General features: G+C 47.3%; 1 protein-coding gene across 4 annotated transcripts in view; it reads left to right on the top strand.

The window, feature by feature from the left end:
• Positions 1–24,568, top strand: part of cdc42ep3 (CDC42 effector protein (Rho GTPase binding) 3) — a 173,079-nt gene that overhangs the window by 120,900 nt on the left and 27,611 nt on the right. The window contains exon 1 of one of the 4 annotated variants that reach the window (XM_041188497.1): positions 12,570–12,587. The exons of 1 other annotated variant lie outside the window; for it this stretch is intronic. The gene's annotated coding sequence lies outside the window, so the exon portion shown is untranslated. Of the gene's footprint in view, positions 1–12,569; positions 12,588–21,965; positions 21,984–22,729; positions 22,749–24,568 lie in introns of those variants that run through there. 2 more of the 4 variants (XM_041188498.1, XM_041188495.1) reach the window with 2 other exon arrangements.

Genomic DNA, 24,568 nt, shown 5'->3' with positions numbered 1-24,568 from the left:
AGGAAGTAGCCTAACATCCTGACGGAGATGGACAAGGAAATTGCCATGGCCATGGAAATGATTCATTCAGGCTTCTATTCAGTGTGTGGATGTGTGCTGGAGAACTAGCAAGTGATTAATTTAGTATCCATTTTTAAAAAAAAGACAGAACTAATTTTGCTGATTACAGACCAGGGGAAACTTTAATGTATCTAATTAAGAATGAAATGACCACGTATCTGGAAAAGAGACAAGAATTAGAAATGACCAGCAGGGATTTCAAAAGGGGCAATTGTGATTACACAGCTCACAAAATTATTTATTGAGATAACAGACATGCTAGTTGGGAGAAATACAGTGGATCTGGACAATAGTAAATCTTATATCAAGGTCCCACAGGCGATTACCAGGGAAGATTAATGAGTAGGGAATTAGGAGGAACTGGATTAAAAACTGGTTAATGAGCAACTACAGTTAAGTGCAGTTTTTCAGGTTGGTTGGAAGTGAATTGTTTTGAGGCTGGTGCTGAATATAGCAATGATTTGGAAATTGGCTTGGAGGGTTGGTATCGAAATTTTCAGACGGTAGTGAAACAAGAGATGCAGTTAATTAATTATAAGATCAAAAGAAGCAGCAAATGGAGGAATTACAGTTCCAAGTCAGGATGATGTGTGCCTTGGAGGGGAACTTGCAAGCGGACAATGCATCTGCTGCCCTTGTCCTTCTAGATGGTAGAGGTCGCAGGCTTGGAAAGTGCTGTCTGGCCTTATGATGGAGGAAATGTCTCACGCTGATAAAGAGTCCAGGCCTCACTGCCGTCAAGGAGTCTGGTGACAACAACCACTCTGTACAATCGGACTTTTGATGACTTGCAGAGATCTTTGTTGTCAAACACTCACTGCCATAGTTTGTCGAAGGCTGACCTGGTGCAGTTGATCCAGTGTTGGATCTCCTCATCACTGGTGGCCTTTTGAGAGAGGCCACTGCTAAGGTTTGGGAAGTGCTCAACACATTCCAGAGCCTCTCCTTCAACATATGTGGGAGGTGGAATATTTGGATGACCAGGTGGGGGTTGATGTATGGCCTGGGCTCTGTACCAGCGACACAGAGGAGCGCTAGAGAAATTCCAACAGCCATGCTTTCAGTGCATCCTCCCGATTCAATGGGAGGATCGTCGAACAAAGGCTAGTGTCCTTCTCGAGGACTACACCCCATGCATTCAGGTGAGCAACAGAGACGATGTTGCCTTGGTTTAAATTTTCATCTCAAGGATATTCTGTGTATTGTTTAATACTGCACTGGCTTGTGAGCCTAGATTTTGTTCTTAAGTCTCTGAAGTGGGACTTGAATCCACAACTTTTTGACTCTGAGCTGAGCTGAGCTGTGTCATGTCCAACTGTTTAACATTTTCTGCAACTGTGTGCTGAAACTCCAATCAGCACTAATGCCCTTTCAAAGCCCGAAAGATTTATGCATCAGCTACATGCATATAAATACTGACCTTCCATGTTTTCAGCCGAGTTCTGCATCCATAGTGCTGTAGACTGTGAAAGACTTTTTTTCTCAAAGAAACAACGCCTTATTTTGCTCATTGCAAGTGGAATTCCTCCAGTAGCCTGTGGGCTAATTATAAACCATCCATCCTTGTACGTCGCTTACTCAGGCGTTCTGCCCACCCGCACCAGTGAAAGAGTAGTTTCTCCTTTAAAGGCCCTGCTTTTATTTTCTCTTAAAAGACATGCACCCCACCCACCATTCCAAACAAATTACAATCACCTTTTCTTTTCAGTCTTTATTTACATTCGGAGGTGTGGTTGATCAAAAATTAAGGTTATTATTAGAGTCTCCAACTCAGGCTGGATGCCTTCCAGGAAGTTGCATCACATGACATTTTGTCACCAAATCAGTCCCGCTTGGTTAAACATTTCTTTCCAAACTGCAATGATTTCACTTAACGCAAAAACCAGAGCGTCCAATGAAAATGGAAACTCTAGGATAACCCTGGAGGTTTGGCAACACTGGTTAATAATGGTGAAACCCTGTCATATCTTAGGCCCTGATAACAGATAATTGACTACAAGCAGAGGCACTTTTGTCTCTTTTATTCATGCCTAAATAGGAAAATTAGCTTCATTCCAATAAAAAGAGAGTAAATGGGAACAAGTTACTCACTGAATCACATCATAGAACTATAGAATCATAATATCCATTAGTGATCAAAGAGCAGCCAAGTTGCCATCAGCCTGACAGCATCAGCCTCACACCATCAGCCTCACACCATCAGTCTGATACCATCAGCCTGACACCATTAGTCCGACACCATCAGTCTTACACTATCAGCTTTACACTATCAGTCTGACACCATCAGCCTGACACCATCAGCCTGACACCATCAGCCTCACGCCATCAGTCTAACACCATCAGCCTCACGCTATCAGTCTAACACCATCAGCCTCACGACATCAGTCTAACCCCATCAGTCTAACACCATCGGTCTAACACCATCGGTCTAACACCATCAGCCTGGTGCCATCAGTCTAACACCATCAGTCTAACACCATCAGTCTAACACCATCAGTCTAACACCATCGGTCTAACACCATCGGTCTAACACCATCAGCCTGGCGCCATCAGTCTAACACCATCAGTCTAACACCATCAGTCTGAAACCATCAGGGGAAGGCGGTGGCAGTAGTGGCATTGTCACTGACCCAGGGTAATGCTCTGGGGACCTGGGTTTGAATCCCGCCATGGCAGATGGTGAAATTTAAATTCAATAAATATCTGGAATTATAAGTCTGATGATGACCATGAAACCATTGACAGTTGTTGTAAAAACCCATCTGGTTCATTAATCTGCTGTCCTTACCTGGTCTGATCTGGCCTACATATGACTCCAGACCCACAGCAATGTGGCTGACTCTTAAAATGCCCTCTGAAGGGCAATTGGGGATGGGCAATAAACGCTAGCTTAACCAGCGATGCCCACATCCCATGAATGAATAAAAAAAATACAGGGCTATGGGCCAAGTCTTGGGAAATGGGATTAGAATAGATAGGTGCCTGAAGGCTAGCACGGACACAGTGGGCCAAAAGGCTGTTTCTGTGCTGTACAACTCTATGGGCGTCAGTCTGACACCATGTTTCCACGGTGACTACACTTCAAATGTACTTCTGCGAGAGAGCTATAGCGAGCCTACGGTTTGCACCAAGTCTTCCTCATAAGCTCTGCAGATCATCCTGTGAGATCTATTTAATCCATTATCGTGTTTCCAGCTACAGATACTGGCTGTTTGACAGAAACATAGGGAAGAATTTCCTGGATGCCGGCTGGGAGCAGCTGCGTGGCCAATCGCTGCCCACGATTGGCTCCGCACCGCCAATTTACGCAGGTGAGCCAATTAAAGCCCGCCCAGCGTGAATCGTGGCTCCCGAGGACAGTGGGAAGGGGCGGGTGGCGGCAGGAGCTCAATGACAGCCTAGTCCAATGGCGACCCTGCGGCCTGTTTAAAAACTGCACAGGCAGCCTTCAAAGGCTGCCGACGATGGCAACCAGAAGGGTTCCAGAGAGTGCTCTCAGAGAGCAGATTCTCGGATGAGTGCCTTGCTTGCCCTCCTCGGAGTGGTGGCATTACGGTGTGAAATCCTTGTGCTGAGGGACAGGAGGGGGAGGCACCCCCCCCCCCCCCCCCCCCCCCCCCCCCCCCCCAACATGACAAAACGTGCCTGGGAGGAGGTGGCAGAAAGGGTCAGCGCACACAATGTTGTGCGATGCACCTGGGTTCAGTGCCGCAAGTGCTTCAACAGCCTGTTGCGATCAGGAAGGGTGAGTACCGTGTTGGCATGGGTCACTTAGCACAGCAGTTAGGTTGGCCCTCCCAGGCCCCCTCACAACTCTGAATGTAGTTACTGCATTGAATCGTTCACAGCATGTGGCCTTTGCTGCGTGGGCCAGTATTTATTGTCCATGCCTAGTTGACCCTGAGAGGGTAGTGCTGAGCTGTCTTCTGTATCCGCTGCATGTGGTGCACTTACATCCTCAGGACTGTTTTGGGGGTGACCTCAAGGACCTGTACCTAGGCGAAGTGCTGGAACGCCAAAACATTTAAATCAGGATGCTGAGTGACTGGGAGGGAAACCTTCAGGTGGTGGGTCACCCATTTATCCGCTGCTCTTGGCGTTCTACATGGTAGTGCTTCCTTGCTTTGGAAGGTGATACAGTGTGGGTGGCAAATGTGATGGAGGCAGCATCTGGGCAAGCGGGTCAGCCCTTGGAGTGAGTGTATGGCGGCTCCAGGGTCACGATTCACATGAGCCCTGTGATGTTTCACTCAGCCGGGGGAGGCAGGGATACAATGGCAATGCAAGTACAGGGTGGACTAATCAATGCTCCTCTCTCCTTTCAGGAGAAGACCACACACAATAACTCTGAGTGGATGTGGACTGGCAGAGGGCAGGTACACCTACTCAAACTCACTAGATATGAGGAGGAGGCTCTCAAGCTGGAGAGGCGCCATGCGCCCAGTTCAACCAGTAGCAATAAGGTTGGGGTGCCGGGGGAGGTAAGAATGCTGTGCACTAAGGTCACAATGTCTGTCCTTGCAACCATTCCATTGTTGACTGTTTAGTGAATTCAGCAAGCAACAAGGGCTTCCCAATGATTATGGAAGGAGGAGTGCACCCTGATCCGTGGGCCAGGCATACACATTAACAGTGTATCACAACTTCAACTAATCCGATGTCCTTGTTCTTCCTTTCAGCCTCACTGAAGCAGTCCCAAAATGAGGAGGCAGGGGGCCGACTACTAACACCTGAGGTCCCTGACGACTTACACGTACCAGTGTCACAACATCTCAGCCAGGCAGGCACCAGCATAGATACTAGCACCTCGGTGGGGATAAGATCATCAGCCAGTGTCCCGGGGAACAGCGGTGAGGGCACTTCACACTCACTTGAGGTGTAGGCGGCGACAGAGAGTGCCCATGGCGCTGGCAGTCGGAGGACTGCTGGGGACTAGGAACATGCTCAGTCAGTGGCTGATGATGAGCCTCTGGAGTTGTCCCTGAGGCAGTAGATGCTGGAAGTCCAGCAGGGTGTGCAGGAGGATCTGGCGGAGATACATGAGGGAATGCTTGCCATGGTCTCTGTGGTGGAGGAGTCCATTTGGAGCATTAGCACTGCATTGACACTCATGGCCGAGCGCACTGCTTCCTCCATGGAGAAAGTGGCGACTCTAATGAGACGCTCCTCCAGGAGAACAATCAGGGTTTCCTGGGGATGTTTCGGACCTACAAGCCTTCACAATGGCATTGACCTCAACTGGTCAGTGTCAGTGTGGGAGATAGATTGGGTACACAGTATCCCAGCTAGGCACCCATCCATCAGTGGTGAGCAGGGAGGTCTGAAGCGACCTCACGTTGGCGCACAAGCTGCCTGTCATCTCTGCAGCTCCTCTCAGGGAGCTCCGGATGCGGCCAGCAGCTCTTCTGCCCCTCTGCCAGTGACCATGGGATTCGATGAGGCTGCAGCGACGGGGGAGATGCCAACCATGCTGATGAGGCTGCTCCCTCCCAGCGGGGCCATCACAGGCTCCATGGGCCAGAGGACACCCGCCAAGGTCATCAAAGCTAACAGGATAGCAGAGTGAGTAGGCTGTCTCGAATGCCAAGGCAGTGAGGGGGGGAGTACCTAGACGTAGCACCCGAAAACCTAAATGTAAGGCACCTTAGGCACACCATGGGTTTCTCACTGGTGGTTTTCTGTTGCCCCAGTATTAGTTGATTATTATTCGGTGTGCAGCTCACCACCTGTGAATGAAGTTTCTCTTTTGTTCTGTTTTGTGAAAATATTAAATGTTTTAGTTGTGATCAAGGCTCAGGGTGTTTCCTTCTGCAGGTGGACAGGGACCCATGATGTTATGAGTGACTTGTTTGTCCTTGAGTTTTATTGACAAGGCACATAGTTAATGTTCCTAACCAGGCAGATGTTGCTCTCAGGTATCGAGTATAGAGCCTGCAGCCCTGGCATGTGTTGGAGGTTCATCTGTGGTGTGCTAGCTGAAGGTTCATTGGATTAAAGCCTCCCGGGTGTCCCTGCCTCCCTGGAGATTGCCCGGGTCAGTGTCTATCCCCTCAGCGTTCTCCTGAGCATGCTCGTCCTTGGACTCACTACTGGACCCATCGTGTGCAGCCAGCACATCTGCGTCTACATCTTCTCCCTCCACTGCGTCTCCCCTTTTCAGCGCCAGATTGTGGAGAGCGAAGCATGCAACCACTATCAGTGACACACCATCTGGGGGTTATTGCAGTGCACCCCCTGAAAGGTCCAGGCATCAGAAGCGCATCTTGAGAAGATCGATGCATCTCTCTACCACTGCCCTTGTGGAGGAATGGCTCCTATTATACCGCTGCTCAGCTTCTGTTCTTGGATGGTGGAGAGGTGTCATGAGCCAGCTTTTGAGGGGATAGCCCTTGTCACGCAGCAGCCAACCATCCAGCCGGGCTGGAGCACTGAAGAGCCCCGGCACCTGGGAGTGTCTGAGTATGTAAGCGTCATGGGACCTGCCTGGGTACCTTGCACAGGCTTGCAGAATCTGCATCCTTTGGTCACACACTATCTGCATGTTCATGGAGTGGAAGCCCTTCCTGTTGATAAAGGTACTGGGCTCACCTGCTGGTGCCTTGATGGCCATGTGTGTACAGTCTATAGCACCCTGCACATGGGGGAACCCAGCAATGGCTGCAAAGCCTCTGGCTCACTCCGCCTGGCTGGCCTCGTCCCAGCGGTAGTGAATGAAAGTCAATGCACACCTGAACATATCGTCTGTCACCTGCTTGACACAACTGTGGACAGCTGACTGGGAGACTCCGCAGAGATCACCCCCCGAGCCCTGGAAAGAGCCAGAGGCATTGAAGTTGAGGGCAGCTGTGACCTTCAACGCTACTGGCATGGGGTTCCCACCTACACAATTGCCGCAGATCTCAGGGCCTGTCATCTGACAGATGGAGGCCACTGTCTCCCTTGAGAGGTGGAATCTCCTTTGGCACTGTACCTCAGACATATTGAGGTAGCTGCTTCGCCGACTGTAAACCCTGGAAGCAGTACGGTTGCGTGTTCTACGGCCCCTTCCACCTTGCACTTCCTGTTGGCCCTGGGTCCCTTGTGCCTGCCCTCCCAAAGGTGGCTCCTCTGGAGGCTGAATATGGACTTCCAGCCTCCTCCCCCTTCCGGCCCTCCCTTCTTCCTCAGAGGAGGTGCCTCCAGTGGAGAGCACAACTCCCATTCCCAGGGTAAGGGTGGGCTGCCTGAAACCAGCAAGGCCCCAAGAATGATGTTTACTCCAGTGTCCTGACCTGAAGCCTGCAATTCCTGTACAAGCAGCTGTGAAGAGTTTTGAAGTTCTGTTGTTCACACAAGCAAGTAGCAGTAAGTTTAAAAAGTAAATGTCTAACAAATATCACTCGCGAGCCCACTCACCCCTCTTATCCCGCCCGTGGATGAGGTTTTTAAAAATGTGGCCCACCCGCTTCCCCCTTTGTGCCCGTGCGACGCTCTGAAGATCACACGTGCTCCGAAAAATCTCAGTCTATTAATGCCTCAATGGTCTTAAGTAGCCCATTAAGTAATGGCGGGCGTGATGCAGAGCTCATAGCACACCCGGCCACCGAAATATGGCGATGGCACACCCGACATCACCATGCGTCATTTTACTCGCCAGTGTGTCGGGCCCACCCCCACACGCCAACGTCAAAATTCTGGCCATAATAGTGAAGTGGTAATTTTTTTAAACATGAAAGACTTAGGCCGGAATTTTCCGTCCCCCTGTTGGCGTCAGGCGTGAGTGGACAATATGGCGGGAAGGCCAAAATCAGTTTCAGGCTGTCGTGAAACCAGGTTGCGATTGTCTGCTCCGCCCATCATTGGCAGGCCTCCTTTCCACCACCGCACGTCGGGAGCATCATTTTAATACATTGGCATTTAATTATAAACCCTGGAATCATCCCACCGTGCCAAATTTACCACCCATGTCGACGGGGACACATGTCAGCCCTGAACAAGTCTTGACAAGTATGACGTGCAGAAGTAGGGATTTATGGTTAGGGCCTTGCTCACACTGTGGACATCTGAGGGGCAGAAGATGCTGCAGCCCTAGAGGTACCGGACCCTGGAGGAACATGTGCATTGCATGCTGGGTGAATTCTCATGGGCATGGCTCTGCCACACAGCTGCTCACGGAAGGTGGAAGGTCACTGTTGATGCCTGGGGGTCTGCTTCGGGGCGTCAGTGTCTTGGCCATGGTCTGTTACGGATGATCATCGAGGGGTTGGAGAGGACGGTTTAGGTTTGACTGGGAGAGGAAGGTGTACTGGAGGAGTTGGTGTGAGGTTTGGGGGGGAAACGATGGTCTCGGGGCTATGAGATTGGGAAGGGGGAGGGAGTACAGGGGGAGGAGGGTATAGCAGGGGAGAATTCGGCAACTGAGGAGGTAGGTGTCAGGGTAGGTGTAGGGGAAGGAGTTTGGAGGGGATGGACTTCGGGGGAAGGAAGGAGTTCGGAAGGGGCAGGAGTCCAGGGGGAGAAAGGAGTCCGGGGGAGGACAGAGTTTGGAGGGGAGAAGGAGTCCTGGTGTAGGAGGTCAGAAGAGGATAGGAGTCTGGGAGTGGAAGTAGTCCAGGGGAAGGAAGGAGTTCGGGGGGGAGGAAGGAGTCTGGGGGAAGGAAGGAATAAGAGTGGAGGGAGGAGCAAGGGTGGAGGACAGAATAAGGGTGGAGGAAGGAATAAGGGGGGGGTGGCAATGTCTAAGTGAACGTGCAAGGGGTCTGTGGAGTTGATGACTGCCTTGTGGGGAGTGAGCTGAGGGTGGGTGTAGTAGGAGAGGATGGTGAGTATGAGAGAGGGCAGAATGATCCAGTAGGGTGGGAGAGGGAGGGTACATCAGTAATGATAGAAAGGATGTCAGGGGTGGCGGGCGGGGACTCGGACGCAGGCACGGACCCAGGGGCTGGGAAGGAGGAGGTCAGGGAGGTCAATGTGGTTGGGGGTGGGATTCTTGGGAAGATAGGGAGCGAGCATGTTGACCTGGACATCCTGGAAAGAAAATAGTTCTGGTTGGTAGTGATGGGGGGGCAAGGTGGAAGGTGATGCCTGGGTGTTTGACAGTGATGGGGAAAGGACTTGGGTGACTGGGGGAGGGGCAGGGACGGGACAGCTGAAGAAATACCTAATAACCACAATGCTTCTAAAAGTAAAAGTGAGCGGAGCCTCAAGTTGGGCGGACATGGGTGCTGCATGGGAGTGTGATCAGTGGGTGGGCAGAGATGCAGGTCGGCTCAGATGGTCGACTGAAAGAGAACCCCAGCAGGCAGCATTGAAAATGCTCAGGACATTGAGATGAGTGTGATGGATGAAGGCTCAGTGGGAGAGATCTTGCATGAGACTCCGAAAGGCCCTGCCCCACACACACACACACATACCTCTCACCTCTCCCTCCAGAATCACTCGTGATCTGGCTGTGTGCAGCTAAACTGCTTATGGGGGAGTGAGGTGGGGATGCAGGGGAGGACTCACGAAACCTGTTAATGAAGCTGAAAGACACCATTACACATTATTCGGTGAAAGTGAATATATTTTCAGATTATAAAATGACAAAACGTGTTCACCAGGGAACTACTTCTGATCAGAAATTCTTAATTTTTCTAGGCCTACCACTTTTTCTAGGTGTTGCTCTGACATCCGAAGCAGGGGTGGAGATAAACTGTGCAATGGTTGGCCCTGTTGCCTCTGATGACTTTGACATGGGTTCTCTGGAGAGCCGAGTCCTTGAGGGCCCTGGCTTGCTTTGGCTGTCCTCCTGTGGGCCAGTTGCCCCATCTGTGGTGACAGAGGACGAGGTTGAGGGGGTCGCAGGCAAAGTGTACCCGGAGGGAGAGGACAGCCTCTGAGATTCCTGAGTGGACGATCCAGGGATGATCCGAAAGCCGCTGCTCCCTCCTTCGGGAGCCCGAGGGCCCCGACCTGACCCCTTGAGGGGAAGGAGCACCTGGAGGGATGTTGAGGTGCCCTGTTTTCCTCTCACATTGCCTTTGCAGGAAGTCACCATGGCTGCTGCAAAGGAGTGCAGGTCTTCGCACATCTCCGCGTTCTATTGGACCAAGGTCTCCATGGCGTCTGCCGTCCTTCCCATGGAGACCACCATACGCGAACATGTGGGCACCACTTCATCAGGGAGCAGGCAGACACACTCCTCCGACTCGCGTGCCATTCTGTTGAGGGCTTCCAGCAGCTCTGCGTGATGTTCTCCCACCTTCTGCTGACTCTCCAGGATGAATTGAAAGGCCAAATCCAGAGGCTCGTCATCTGACGGACCTCACAGATGCCTCTTCCCCAGCAGTCCTCTGAGTGCCGGGGAGCTTGGCTGCTGCGGATACGTGTCCGTGTGGTGACCACCAGATTCCGAACCCGAGCTTGCTCTAGATCTAAGTCCCACCGAGGTGTGACTTGCTGGTGGGGGGTGTGAGTAAGCGCTGTGACAGGTCTTCCAGGCTGCTTATTTCCAGCTCTTCAATGGAGGAGGTGTCCTCTTGTCTGGAGGTGAGGACATGGATAGAGCTGAGGAACTGGCTGGCTGAGGGCGTTGGTCACTTGGCAGAGCTCCCTGTGAACCAAAGTAGAGATGATCTGTGCATGGCATCAGAGTTAAAAGCAGAGAAAGAGCACTCACATTTGCATTGAGAGAGGGATGATGTGGTGCAGGATCCTCAAGAGGGTGTTCACTGCTGACCTCCCCATCAATGCAGGCCCTGCCCTCACCAGTCAGTGTGATGGCACGCTCCTCAAAGTTAGTGATGGATCTAATGTAGGCCATTCCACCCCCAGTCTGGGACCTCTGCCTACTATTGTGAGCCAGCTTCTCCTGCATGAAAACAGATGGAGAGAATGTGAACAGGACACATGGCATTGCGTGGAATGTTTGTGTGGTGAGTGGAGCCATGGATGGGAAGAGGACGTGAGCTCGAGAGGTTATGAGCAGATGGAGATGTGTGGGTGTGTGTGAGAGTTAGTGTTGTCCCTTGAGGTGTGAGATCCCTATGGATGTGTGATGGGTTTGTGAGTGTGAGAGTCGAAAGTGATGAGGTGCTTGACTTACCCTGGGGAAACGGATGAGACCATTCATCCTCTTCCTGCACTGGGTGGCTGTTCTCTTTTGCAAGGCATTGGCGCTGATCACCACTGCCACCGCTTCCCATGCTGCATTAGTGACCTTGCTTGCTGGCCTTCACCCAGAGTGGGGGTAGAGGACATCGCTGCATCCAGTAGGCACTCAAGGAAGGTGTTGCTAAATCTGCAGGCAGCATGTTTCCTCCCTTTGGCAGCCATCAGTTCACAGCAGCTTCCTATCCCTTGAAGAGTGCTAGCGCTTTGCAAGGGCAGCCTTTAAATATAGCGCCTGGTTTATTAAGGCCTGAAGTCATTTGGAGAGCTGGCACAGACACGATGGGCTGAATGGCCTCTTTCTGTGCCGTTAAAATTCTGTGATTCTGTGACGGCGGGGCGGGTGAACCAGAGGTCGACCCGCCGGTGACCCAGCATGTTTCCCTGGTATGCACAATTAATGAGGCGGGATTGGGACGATATGGCGTGAAAAGCACCATTGCGGGCGGTGGGTAAAATGTCCTGTTTCCCCCTCGCTACTGCACTTAGTGTAAATCTGGGACAATTCCACCCTTACATTTATTTAGCATCTTTCATGGCCTCTAGACAAACCAAGCTCTTTACAGCCAATGAAATACTTTTAAAGTGTAATCACTGTTGTAATGTGAGAACATGCTGCACCATAGGAAAGAACACGTTTGTCCAAGCAGACCATTATTCTTTATTTAAAGTAACTAGCTAATCCAGCCCAAAACTATTGAAACCAAATGAAAAGCAAAGATTTACTAAGTAACAGAAATGGCCAATTTGTGAGTCAAAAATTCCACACAGCTCTCAAGGTCAGACAGCATAAACAGCCTTAAAGCATTTGCCTTCTAAAATGCAGCTATTGGGAAGATTAGACCAATGGATTCATGGCCTCATGAACATGCCTGAGAGGCTTAATTTGAAAAGGTAGCAGGGGGTAGTCATGTGCAACTTTAATTTATCGTTGCTACAAGATCTAACTGTGTGATGAATCCTCACCAATTAGGAGTTTCCAGAGGGACTCCTGCCAAAGGACATTAGGTGATTGACAATAACTACTCCCCCAATTACTCCTCCAAGTGTTTACTCACTTGACCAGTCCATAGATAAGTCAAGCAAGTTTAATTACCAAACAAAATGCACCTATCTTCCTTTGACCAGGGCAAAAATGCATGAGTGCAGAGACTGTTTTTTAAAAATATGTGATCAGCACAAAGGTTTCTAAACAACACTTAATATGTGACCATGAGTAAGCGTGAGCTACCCTTTCTACTCCTCCAGTGAAAGGAACCATTTGTTCTGTCTGTACCAGTAGGACCAGTGCTTGAAATGAAACATCTGTCATGGAATCTTTTGTGAGCTTATTTTATATAGCATGTAGCCATTGAAGAGACAGCTGAACATGAGGCTTGGACACTTCAGCCAATAAGGTCAGTAAGTGTTTGCTTACTCACAGGCATTACCTTGCAATATGGTAGCATTTGTTGGTGCAATTTATTTATTTAGCGCATTACTGCAATAGTTGTGCGGTAGTTGTTATTTTGTTGTGTCAACTAAGTTCTTCAAAACAAGAACGAGGTAAATATTTAACTCACCAAGGATCCTTCAACAGTACCTTCCAAATCCGCAACTTCTACCACATACAAGGACAAAGGCAACAGATGCATGGGAACACCACCACCTGGAAGTTCCTCTCCAAGCCACACACCATCCTGACTTGGAAACATATCATCACTCCTTCACTGTCACTGGGTCAAAATCCTGGAACTCCCTTCCTAACAGCACTGTGGGTGCACCTACACCACATGGACTGCAGCGGTTCAAGAAAGCGACTCACCACAGGGCAATTAGGGATGGGCAATAAATGTTGGCCTACCCAGTGATGCTCACACCCCTTGAAAGAATGAAAAAAGCATAGAATTGGACAGAAGAACACAAGAATTAGGGACAGGAATAGTCCATTTGGCCCCTCGAGACTGCTCCAACATTCGATGAGATCATGGCTGATCTGATTGTGGTCTTAACTCCACCTTCCTGTCTGCCCCCCATAATCCTTGACTCCCTTGTCGATCAGAAATCTAACTCAGCCTTGAATATATTCAATGACCCAGCCTCCACAGCTCTCTGGGGAAGAGAATTCCACAGACTAGACTCTCTGACAGAAGAAATTTCTCCTCATCTCCATCTTAAATGGGAGACTCCTAATTTTTAAACTGTGACCCTTAGTTTTAGACTTCACAAGGGGAAACATCATCAAGAATGCAAGAATTAATTAATTAAATTTAAATTCCTCTGGCTGGAGTGGAATTTGAGCCCATGTCCCGCAAGTATTAAACTTAGCATTATTTGTCCAGTTATTTGACAGACATTACCACTATGTCACCAATTCCCACTACAGAGATTTCCTTCAGTTAAACATAGGAAGGCCAAACATTGTTAGCAAAATTGAAACCTGTAGAATTAAAGGAGCAGTAATAGCATCGATACAAAATTGACTAAGTAATAATAAGCAGAGAGTAGCGGTGAACAGTTGCTTTTCAGACTGGAGGGAAGTACACAGTGATGAGTTGCCATTAGGATCACCGCTCTTTTCAACATATATTAATGACCTGGACAAGATATAATTTCTAAATTTATAGATAACACAAAACGCAGAAAAGTAATACTGAGGAGGATAGTAAGAGATTTCAGAAGGACATAGACAGACTGATGAAATGAGCAGATGCATTGCAGATGCAACTTGATGGAGAGAAGTATAAAGTGATGCATTTTGGAAGGAAAGCCAAGGGAAGGCAGTATAAGGTATAAATGGGAAAATTTTTAAAGGGGTGCAGGAGCAGACAGAGCTAGGGGTTTTACATACAGATAACTTTGGATGTGGTAGGACAAGTTGATAAGGCTATCCCTTTCAAAGAGCTTTTTTTATCCTTTCATGGGATGGGGGCATTACTGGATAGGTCAGCATTTATTGCCCATCCCTAATTGTCCTTGCAAATTAATGAGTTGCTCGGTCATTTCAGAGTTAACCACATTACTGTGGGTCTGGAGTCACATGAAGGCCAGATCAGGTAAGGACAGCAGATTCCCTTCCCTAAAGGACATTAGTGAACCAGATGTGTTTTTACGACATTTGGTAATGTCATGGTCATCATCAGACTTTTAAAATTCCAGATTTTTTTTTTACTGAATTCAAATTTCTGCTGTGGCGTGTTTCAAACCTGGGCCCTCATAGGTGGCGTAGTGGACATGTAATTCAGAAACACAAGGTAGAATTACATGTCCACTACGCCACCACTGGGACAGGTACAACGGGCCTACTGCTGTTCAATATCATTTTATGACTCAAATAACTTCAGCTCTGCTATTAACTTATCATCTTTCCATTAAATTATATCTTCCTCCCCAACCAAGGTTAAACTGGACTATTTTCACCTCAGCATCCTAATTGGTGCTAAACTAAGCTTCTGGTCCCAAAGAACTCTCTATCTCTGGATAAAGACCAGCTTTTTACATACACATCAGCACCACCTGCTTCAGCTCCTGTCTCAGCCCCCATCTGCTCCTGAATCTCACATTCAAGCCTCTGTCTCCTCTAGTGTTGCCTACTACACTGTCTTCTTGGCCGGCTTCACATTCCCCACCTCCCGTAAACTTCAGCTCATCCAAAACTTTCACCCTCTCCTGCGTCATGTTCCGCTGAGCCGTTGGCCATCTTTGCTGAGTTATGTTGGCTCAAGGTTCCCATCCCTCCAATCTGCAATTCTCATCCTCCTGCTGAAATCCATTCAAGATCCTGTTTCTCGCTATCAATGCAAGATCCTCCATCTCCACAACCATTAACTACCCCGCTCAACAATACCTTTTATTCTGCCCAGTCTTGCATTTTGTAAATCCCTCCCTCCCTTTCCCCCACCAATGGCAGCCGTACCATAAGCTCTCGATCCCAACACACTGATGTCCCTCCCTAAGCCTCTCCACTCCAGGCCAAAAGCATGGAACTCCCTTCCAAACAGCACTGTAGGTGAATCACCAACATTTCAATTATTTAATGGAATGAAACACGTGAGGTTTGATATTTGCTTGTATTTATTTGAATGAGCTGTGACAGAAACCTTCCATGATTGGGTTTCCAGCCGTCTTGACAATGCAGAGCTGTCTACTGTGAGTGTCCCATGCTACGATGTGTCGAAGTGAGTGGATTTGATCAATAGGATCTGCTCCATCTTAATCAGAAGCAAATGTAGGTGTAATAATTGATCCATTGCCCCTTGCAGTTCTCGACCCAGCTGCTCCAGGCCTCCATTCTTCGTTGTTTTGCTATTTTTGCTGCACAATCAATGTCAGCTTTTAGGGTCTTATCAATGTTCATGAAATCACTATATTTCATTCCATAGCCGTTCTCAGAACTTGGAGTCTTTCCATCATCACAGTGAATGGCTCACGCAGGAGGCTCACCACTATCTTCTCAATTAGGGATGGGCAACAAATGCTGACCTTGCCCATGACATTCACACCCCAGGGATAGAAAAAAATTTCCCCTCCCCTTTAAAATCCAATTCATTGACCCAATAGTCCTAATATTTCAAAATTAGTCTTAACCAAAGGAAGCTTTTAACAACAGCTGGGCTGAGGTAGTAATAAAGGAAATATTACTGAGATTACTGGAGGTTGACAATATTTGTGATAGAGAGAGTATGGGGTTGACAATTCAGCTTGCGATCAGATAGGACACCGAGGTTGTGACCAACCTGGTTTATCTGGGACAATGGGGGAAGTGATGGTGTAGTGGCATTGTCGCTGTACTAGTAATCCAGAGACCCAGGGTAATGGGACCTGAGTTCAATTCCTGCCATGGCAGGTGGTGGAATTTAAATCCAATAAAAATCTGGAATTAAAACAAGTAAATTAAACCATTGTTGTACAAACCCATCTGGTTCACTAATGCCCTTCAGGGAAGGAAATCTGCCATCCTTGCCTGGTCTGGCCTAAATGCAGAATGAAGTCAGACAGACCACCCAACATTGACATTAGGCACTGGAAACAACAACGGCAATCTCAGCCCTGTCAACCCTGCAAAGCCCTCCTTACTAACATCTGGGGGTTAGTTCCTAAATTGGGAGAGCTATCTGACAGACTAGTCAAGCAACAGCCTGACAAAGTCATCCTTACGAAATCATACCTTACAGATAATGTCCCAGGCACCACTATCCCCATCCTGTCCCACCGGCAAGACAGACTGAGCAAAGGTGGTGGCACATTGAGGGAGTCCTCAACATTGACTCTGGACCTCACGAAGTCTCGTGGCATCAGGCCAAACATGAGCAAGGCAACCTCCTGCTGATTACCACCTACCACGCTCCCTCAGTTGATGAACATGTGCTCAGCACCAGGCATACCTAAAAATGAGGTGCCAACCTGGTGAAGCTATAACAGAAGAGTACTTATGTGCTAAATAGCATAAGCAGGAAGCGGTAGACAGGGTTAAGCGATCCCACAACCAACGGATCAGATCTAAGCTCTGCAGTCCTTCTACATCCAGTCATGAATGGTGGTGGACAATTAAACAACTCACTGGAGGAGGAGGCTCCACAGATATCCCCACCCCCAATGATGGAGGAGCCCAGCACATCAGTGCAAAAGATAAGGCAGAAGTGCTGAGTGGATGATCCATCTCGGCCTCCTCCGGAAGTTCCCAGCATCATAGATGCCAGTCTTCAGCCAATTCAATTCATTTCACGTGATAGCAAGTCACAGCTGAAGGCACAGGATACTGCAAAGGCTATGGGCTCTGACAATATTCCAGCAATAGTACTGAAGACTTGTGCTCTAGAATGTGCCGTGCCTCTAGCCAAGCTATTCCAGTACAACTACAACATTGGCATCTACCCGACTATGTGGAAAATTGCCCAGGTATGTCCTGCACACAAAAAGCAGGACAAGTCCAACCTGGCCAATTACCACCCCATCAGTCTACTCTCCGTATTGAGTAAAATAATGGAAGGGGTCATCAACAGTGCTATCAAGCAACACTTGCTCAGCAATAACCTGCTTGCTGATGCTCAGTTTGGGTTCTGCCAGGGCCATTCAGCTCTCGACCTCATTACAGCCTTGGTTCAAACATGGACAAAAGAGCTGAACTCCCGAGGTGAGGTGAGAGTGACTGCCCTTGACATCAAGGCTGCATTTCATAGAGTGTAGCATCAAGGAGCCCCAGCAAAATTTGAGTCAAGGGGAAAACTCTCCACTGGTTGGGGTCATACCTAGTACAAAGGAAGATGGTTGTGGTTGTTGGAGGTTAGTTTTCTCAGCTCCAGGACATCACCGCAGGATGCCCTCAGCCCAACCATCTTCATCTGCTTCATCAATGACCTTCCTTCCATTATAAGGTCAGAAGTGGGGATGTTTGCATGATGTTCATTACCATTCGGGATTTCTCAGATACTGAAGCAGTCCATGTCCAAATGCAGCAAGACCTGGACAATATACAGGCTTGGGCTGACAAGTGGCAAGTAATATTCACGCCACACAAGTCTCAGGCAATAACCATCTCCAACAAGAGAGAATCCAACCATCACCCCTTGACGTTCAATGACATTACCATCACTGAATCCCACACTATCAAGATCCTGTGGGTTACCATTGACCAAAAACTGAACTGGACTAACCATATAAGTACTGTGGCTACAAGAGCAGGTCTGAAGCTAGAAATCGTGCAACGAATAACCCACCTCCTGACTCCCCAAAGCATGTCCATCATCTACAAGGCACAGGTCAGGAGTGTGAGGGAATACTCTCCACTTGGCTGGATGAGTGCAGCTCCAACAACACTCAAGAAGCTTAACACCATCCAGGACAAAGCAGCCCATTTGATTGGCACCAAACCCACAATCATTCACTCCCTCCACCACCAATGCACAGTAGCAGCAGTGTGTACCATCTACAAGATGCATTGCAGAAATTCACCAAGGCTCCTTAGACAGTGCCTTCCAAACCCACGACCACTACCATCTAGAAGGACAAGGGCAGCAGATAGACGGGAACACCGCCACCTGGAAGTTCCCCTTCAAGTCACTCACCATCCTGACTTGAAAATATATTACTGTTCCTTCGCTGCCTCTGGGGCAAAATCCTGGAACTCCCTTCCTAACAGCACTGTGGGTGTACCTACACCACATGGACTGCAGCGGTTCAAGAAGGCAGCTCACCACCACCTCAAGGGCAATTAGGAATTGGCAATAAATGCTGGCCCAGCCAGCGAAGCCCACATCCCATGAATGAATAAAAAAAAAGACCCACAGCAATGTGGTTGACTCTTACATGCCCTCTGAACAAGGGCAATTAGGGATGGGCAATAAATGCTAGCCTAGCCAGCAACACCCACATCCCATGAACAAATAAAAAGAAAAGGGCAGAAGTGCCCCAGATTTGTACTAACGGCAGTAACAGGAGCTATCTGCCGACTGCAACGGCAGCTTTTCATGCCTTATCATCCCATACCCACCGCATTAATTATGCATTCCCAGGAACCATGCCGTTTCCATGGTGGGCAGGCTCTGATTTGCCTGCCACGCTGTCACCTCACCACTTCATCACGCCAGGCACCACATTTAAAGTACAGCCACACTCAGTGCTTCCAGCCAAGGGCTGCAGCAAAGAAGACATGGCCTCGAAAGGCAAGAAGACTGCAGCCCTCATGCACCTTTTAGATACCGTGGAGGCCCCGCTGTGATGTCCTCTACCTGCGCTCTGGCTGCAGGAGGGGCAGCAACATTACCACTCCAGCTTGTTAGGTGATGGCAATGGTAACCAGTGCCAATGCTGCACAGAAGAGGTTGGTTATCCAATGCAGAAAGAGGATGAATGATCTCATTCCTGCAGCCAGGGTATGGCAAGCATCCCATCACTCTAAACTCACACACTCAAGCCCATCCCACATTCACTGGCATCTCACTCACTGCCAGCTCAAAGGGCATTACCACCCATTCTCACACACACCCTCACATGTCTGTCTGGCCAAATCTCCTCTGGAGACTGCCTCCTCAGGCATCACCATCTCGAGGCCACTTGCACAGATCAACATGTGCCCCCACACATACCCTAAGATACCCTCCTTCCCCAGTACAGTTGTCATCCTGCAGCCTCTTCCCTTGCCTGAGGCCATTTCTCCCCCTTCCCCAAGAAGCTGTTGAAAAGCCACCCACATATGGCTGATCTGGTAGGTAGAGCTCTACCCATTAGTTCCCCTAAAAGCGATGTGGTGCAGTCAGTGAAGCCTGGTGCTGATGACTACAAGTGCTGACTGAAACAAGGTAGGCAAACAAACATTGAAGTCCAGAGCAAAGTGCAGCTCGCCAAGTGCATGCCTCATATATGCTGTTGCGAAACTGATCCAGCGAGGGGGTGAGTCCAGTGGGCTGGCCTTATAAAGATAGGCTGATGTATTACAATGAGGTTCCTGATGTCCAATGGTGAGGAATGTGGCCTGCCATCGCGGGTGGAGCAGATAATCACAAACTGGTTTCACAACGTCGCAAAACTGATTTTTGGCATTCTCGCCATATTGTCCATTCACACCACCGAACACGCCCGACGCTGGCAGCCACAGAAAATCCCGGCCAATATTGGTGGAGTGGGATGGAATTGGTGGCAAGGGTCCTGAGTTTGTGGCAGGGACAGAAGTCACTGGGAATCATTTTAGATGATAGTGTAAATTGTACCATATGATCTGGTCACCGTTAGACACTTCTCCCGATTTTAGTTCCCATTGACTACAAAATTAAGGGCAGGATTTTCCAGCGTCAACATTGGCGGGCGTCTTCACTGGAAAGATGGGAAAATTTGGAGATCTGTTAAAGTCAGCAGCTCTCCAAATTTTCCCATTCCACATGCGATGATGCCTGTCGCTGACAGAACCGGAAATTCTCAGCCTAAATGTAAGAACAGAAGGCAAAGGGAGTTGTGAAGATGTGAAATTCACTATCGGGATTACTGGTTCAGGCAAAATCTATGCCAACATTCAAGATTAAATTGGATAGTTGATTGAAGGTAAAGCAAATGAAGGGATATGAAGGCAGGGATTTGGATGATTTACTCATGTGGAGAGTAGACATCAATATGGACTAGTTGGCCTGAATGGCCTGCTTGTGTGTTGAAACTTCTACATATTTTGAAGTTTATTGAGGACAGTCAGAGCTTTAGTTTCCTTTAGGTTTCCTGCTCCAGTTTCCCAGGTTGTACACTCTTTAAGTTCCTTCACTTATTAAGATCATGCAGTTAACTTTCACCTTCATTGTTTGGGTAGTAAACTGGTCTAGTGAATCACCTGTCCCTTACATAACCAATAAAACCAATGGAAATGAAAATAAGGATGATTCTAGAACGAACAAGTGGTCTGCTCTCCAGATTACTGCCCAAAGTGATAATGGTGAAACACTGCCCCCTCCGATACCTGAACTCTAAATTCAAAGATTGCTTATTTTTTGAAGGTGTCCTTCTTTTTATAAAATAGATCCTTACGCTGTTTTATGAAAGCCCGTCCAAAGGAGGAGGATTATATAATAACTCTTCTAGACATTTTCCTTGTCCTCTTTGGTGTAGGGATAGACTGGAATGTCAAGCATTTCTCATGATATTACATTAGTGTGATGGACGCACATTCATTCATGGGTTTCCTCACGTCCTCCGTTAGGCTCAGTGCATCTGCTTCCTATTTGACTTTGTTTTCTCAGTAACAGAGTGAGCGGGGAGACCCACATTGTGTTCAATTCTTCATAGTTTAACTTGACCGCAAATACCTCTGGAATCAGAATACACCACCATAAATTGTTGAGTTTAATGACAGCCATATGTTATAGTTCTGTGAGTCAGACCTCACCTACACCCAGATAATCATTTAGGAATGGGGTGCTCAGAAGAAAGAAACTGGTTGCTTAATGCTGTAATTTGCATCGTCTGTTTATTATTCCTTTGTTAAAGTGTCCCTAGGTTTTGTGTAAAATTGCATTTAATTATACTCTTCCCAGTTTTGATTCCTGCAACAGTTGCTTAATCCTGAATGTTGCTTTTTTTTTAACCGTCTGTCCTGTTACATCCTTTTATTGATCTCACAGCTTCCTAAGCCGGTCGCATACAACAACAATTTTTTTAAGTAGTCACTTAAATGGCATCTCACCATACCATGGAGACATCTCAAGGTGCTTCGCATAATTATCTTTGAAGCACAGTTGATATGTGGGCAAATGTGGCAACCATTGTGTCATTAACCACCCACACATGACTGTGAGATGAATTTTTAGTGGTGTTGGTTGAGGGAGGAATGTTTGACAGGATGATGTGAGAATTACCTACTCTCCTTTAAATAGTTCCATGGGATCTTTGATTAGACAAAGGCAATAGGTGCATGGGAACATCAGTTCCAAGTTCCCGTCCAGGTTACTAACCCTCCCTGATAAACAATCAAAATATTGCAGATGCAAGAAACCTGAAATAAAAACAGAATGTGCTGTAAATACTCAGCAGGCTAGGCAGTATCTATGGAGAGAAAAACAAAGCTAACGTTTCAAGCCATTGACCCTTCAACAGAACTCTATTAACTCTGTTCCTCACTACAGATGCTACCTAACCTGTTGAGTATTTGCAGCATTTTCTGTTCATATTACACAACATCCCTGACTTGGAGAAATATTGACGCTCCTTCACTGTCGCTGGGTCAAATCCTGGAACTCCCTACTATGGGGTATCATACCTCACCGACTGCAGGGTTTCAAGACTTCAAGTTCTCCAACTTCTGCCAAGGTTCATCACCAACTTCTCAACGGTAACTAGGGGTGAGTTATTAATGTCAGCCTTGCCATTGACATTCACACCCCAAGAATAAATTTATAATTTAAAATTTCATCTCAACAAGCAGATCGGGCCTCAGCTTAACATGTTATCTGATGGATGATAATTCTGACAATGCAGAACTCCATCAGCATGGCACTGGAGTGTCTAGTCTAAGCCAAACTGACACACAATCAATTGATTAGGAATTTATGAAATTTGACTAAATATTGTGACTTTAATAATCATAATTGGGATGATGCAGGTGTTCAACTCCATTTTAACGTCCAGGTTGTGTTCATGAACCCTAATAATGTGCAAACTCAGTATCCTGTTGAAACTTGAGCTAGGCTTCAAACTCCACACCCTAAAAATCACCAAGATATATTTGCTTTCAATCTCCATTACACAGACCTTGACTCCAGTTCACCTCCAAATTGATTTTTTTTAATTCACTTACAGGATGTGGGCTTCGCTGGCTGGGCCAGCATTTATTGCCCCTCCCTAATTGCCCTTGAGAGGGTGGTGGTGAGCTGCCTTCTTGAACCACTGCAGTTCCTTTGATGTAGGTACATCCATAGTGCTGTTAGGGAAGGAGTTCCAGGATTTTGATTCAGAGACAGTGAAGGAACAGCAATATATTTCCAAGTCAGGATGGTGTGTGGGTTGGAGGAGAACTTACAGGTGGTGGTATTCCCACATATCTACTACCCTTGACCTTCTAGATGGTGTTGGCTGTGGATTTGGAAGTCGCTGTATAAGGACCCTTGGTGAGTTTCTGCAGTACATCTTGTAGATGGTACACACTGCTGCTACTGTGCGTCGGTGGTGGAGGGAGTGAATGTTTGTGGAAGGGGTGCTAATTAAGTGGGCTACTTTATCCTGGATGGTGTCCAGCTTCTTGAGTGTTGTTAGAATTGCACTCATCAAGGCAAGTGAAATATGTTTTAGCTTGACTCTTCCAATATCTGCACATGCAACCTTTATATTTGCTAATGGTGTAAAGTTGTACATTACAGTCTACTTTTCTCAATTTTGCTTTAAGAATTGCTTCTTAAAATATTGATGAGAAGCTAATAGAAACCAAAAATTAGTAAAATAAAAATATTCTTCCTTCAAACCTTTACCTTTGCAAACATATATATTAATTATGGAATCAAATATGTCCAGCAGCAAAGAATTTTATTTGAGGAAACAGTGGGATATATTTCTAAGACTGAGAGTGCAGCAAGATTTAAAAATTTTATTCAGCCAACATCATTCTTGCTCTGATCAATATTCAAGGGCTCTTCCAGAATTTTCTATTCCTGTCTCAACACCAATTATATGACTTTTTATTTGACAGTACTGCTTTATCTTTTTAATAAGGTATAAGGTCACTCATGTTTTGATGCTGTCATAAAAATGTGTTTGCTCCTGAGGTCCTTATAATATAGCAGAATTCCTTTATCTCTGTATAGAAGGTAATGTCTTAAATTTCCTTTATTATTGTGGCGAGCAGAATCTAATAATAAGAAACCCAATGATTTATTTTTGCAGGTCATGGAGCTTGGTTGGGGATAGGTAATTAGAGAAAGAGTCAAAGTTAATTTGCTTTATGCTTGTCATTTCTGAAACTCCTGTGACAATAACTCAAAATCTTTCTCTTTGTTAACTAATGCCAGACCTGAGGTAACATGCTCACTTTTTTCCATTTGACTCTACACTACTTTCAGAAGGGTTGTCCTCCTCAGGTTGCTGCTAAGCAAGGGTGAATACTCTAGTTTTTGATTAACATTAAAACAACAACTTGCATTTATATAAAATAGAAACACTTGCATTTATATAGCGCCTTTCATGACCACAGGGCATATCAGTTCTTTTCACAGCCACTGAAGTCCTTTTGAAGCAGTCACTATTGTAATGTAAGAGACATGGCAGCCAATTTTGCGCACAGCAAGCTCCCACAAACAGCAATACGATAATAACCAGATAATCTGTTTTTGCAATGTTGATTGAGGGATAAATATTGGCCAGGACACTGGACTTAACTCTCCTGCTCTTCTTCAAAATAGTGCAATTGGATCTTTTATCGGAAGTTAGACAGAGCCTTGGTTTAACATCCCATCGTAAGGATACACATCCAACAATGCAGCACTCCCTTGGTACTGCATTAGAGTATCAGCCTAGCTTTTTGTGCTCAAGACTTAAAGGCTGGCTTCAGCTTGCTTGATTGGCACCACATCCATAAACATTCACTCCCTCTACCACTGACGCACTGTAGCAGCAGTGTGTACCATCTACAAGATGCACTGCAGGAATTCACCAATGCTCTTTCGAGAGCACCTTCCAAACCCACGACCACTATCATCTAGAAGGACAAGCACAGCAGATGCATGGGAACACCACCACCTGGAAGTTTCCCTCCAAGTTACTCACCATCCTGACTTGGAAATATATCGCCGTTCCTTCACTGTCGCTGGATCAAAATCCTGGAACTCCCTTCCTAACAGCACTGTGGATGTACCTACACCACATGGACTGCAGCGGTTCAAGAAGGCAGCTCACCACCACCTTCTCAAGGGCAACTGCGGATGGGCAATAAATGCTG

Source organism: Carcharodon carcharias, chromosome 5 (assembly GCF_017639515.1).
Source record: "Carcharodon carcharias isolate sCarCar2 chromosome 5, sCarCar2.pri, whole genome shotgun sequence".
Classification (NCBI taxonomy): Eukaryota; Metazoa; Chordata; class Chondrichthyes; order Lamniformes; family Lamnidae; genus Carcharodon; species Carcharodon carcharias.
The sequence above is the reverse complement of the archived record's forward strand: the minus strand, read 5'-3'. Positions and strand labels throughout refer to the sequence as shown.